Below are 1723 nucleotides of genomic sequence, written 5' to 3' on the forward strand. Positions count from 1 at the left end.
TTCTTGGACTTACAACCATTCTTCTAACTTACTTATATCCAACTGGACACTATCTTCGATTTTTAAAAGTTTTTATCCCTTTTAACTTGATTGGTTCGTTACTTTTGAAGTGCTATTAGGTGCATCAATATTCCGTATTGAAATAAGCTATAAATTGACCATGCACTCCTCAGTAGATGAATGGGTTCGAATCCCAGACTAGTGTATTGATGAAATTCTCGACAAAGCCAAACATCATAGTTGCCAATGCTTGTAAAATTCAGTATAGTGATTGATAGTTGACAACTATATCCTATACTGATAATAATAGATTGACGACCGAGTTTAAGTTTCTCCAATTCGAGGTTGAAATAGGTTGGCAAGGATCCTCTAACGCTGTCAGTTTCAGAGCTTAAACAAATAGATACACGAGTTTCAGACCCAAAAACCGATTATGTATCTTCAACACTCTGTGTTGCCTTAATATTCCATATTCAGTTCTCAGTAAGTTTTGTTTGTAAATTTTTCGTAACTTCCATTTGCTTTGCTTTCCCATATTTAAATTTTAGCCAAGATAATCAATCGATAATGAATAAATGCAAAAGCCCCACTTGAAATGAAGTGCAAAAGTTACATAAGAGTACACTCGTCTGTTGGCCAACAAACACACAACAAGTATACCTGTAAGAGGGGGAAGGGGATATATGTACATACATATGTGTGTATAACTGATGCGGTAATAATCCTATTTACATAAAGAGCCAATTTTTTAATGGTTGTTCAATCTCGTAGGCGGTACAAATTCTCAAGCCGATCTCGATTGCGATTGTCGATGTGCCCTCTCCCTCCCCATGCCCTGAGCCCTGTGACCCCCTTGTGTTACGCCAACCGCAAATGATTGGATAAGTCTGTCTCCCCCGTCCGCATCCGAATTTAAATCCGTCAAGTCGATGTCCGATGTTCGATTCCGAGTTCGATGGCAATCAGCTGTTGACGTTGACTTAGTGACTGGGCTGAACGATGGACTTTTGAGTATCGTTACAAGCAAATATAAAGAAATTAAAAAAACTCACACAGAGAGTAAAAAAAAAAATTTCACCGGGCTGGTTTTTTTTTTTTTTTTTTTTAACTTTACGAGCGCTGCACGTTCAAGGGCCTTACGTAAAAACCAATTTAACAATAATGAAACCAACCCAGTAGTTTTTTTTTTATTTTTTGTATGTGTGTATGATGTGTGTGTGTGTGTGTGTGTGTTGATTGTCGCATATTGTCCACGCGTACCTTACCTGTACCTCCCCCGCCCCAGTTTCAGATCAACGGCCGGGCATTAAAAATTGAAATTAAATTATAGTTTGAATGATTTTAAAATTCAGTTTTTTCCATGTTTTGCATAATAAAAATGCCTACCAAAAATCAAAAAAAAAAAGATAACTAAAAAAAAAAACTTTAAGAAACACAGATAAAAAAAAAAGAAATAATCGGTTCAAAATTAATGTAACTGGCGCTTAAAAATGCGCCTGCTGTTGTTACTCTCTAGCAAAACAGGGCATATTGGCTAACACTTGTAATCGAAACTTTACAAAACTTTGACCACGAGCCATCCTCGAATTGATAGTGTAAAGGTGTAACTGCGAACCGGATTAGGTATGAATTTGTGGGCATGACAAGGATCGTCAACTAATTCCGATCTCTCCGGAAGAATTTTGTTTTGCAAAAACTTGAATGCGTCTATTTCACTGCCTTG

At 36.9% G+C, this 1723-nt stretch overlaps 1 long non-coding RNA gene across 1 annotated transcript; it reads left to right on the forward strand.

Moving 5' to 3' along the window:
* The first annotated feature begins 437 nt into the window (after positions 1 to 437).
* LOC124460486 lies at positions 438 to 1042 on the forward strand. Its single transcript, XR_006954385.1, has 3 exons — positions 438 to 483; positions 549 to 715; positions 772 to 1042. It is a non-coding gene; the product is annotated as an uncharacterized LOC124460486 (long non-coding RNA).
* Positions 1043 to 1723: the final 681 nt, after the last annotated feature.

This window comes from Drosophila willistoni (genome assembly GCF_018902025.1).
Source record: "Drosophila willistoni isolate 14030-0811.24 chromosome XL unlocalized genomic scaffold, UCI_dwil_1.1 Seg141, whole genome shotgun sequence".
Classification (NCBI taxonomy): domain Eukaryota; kingdom Metazoa; phylum Arthropoda; class Insecta; order Diptera; family Drosophilidae; genus Drosophila; species Drosophila willistoni.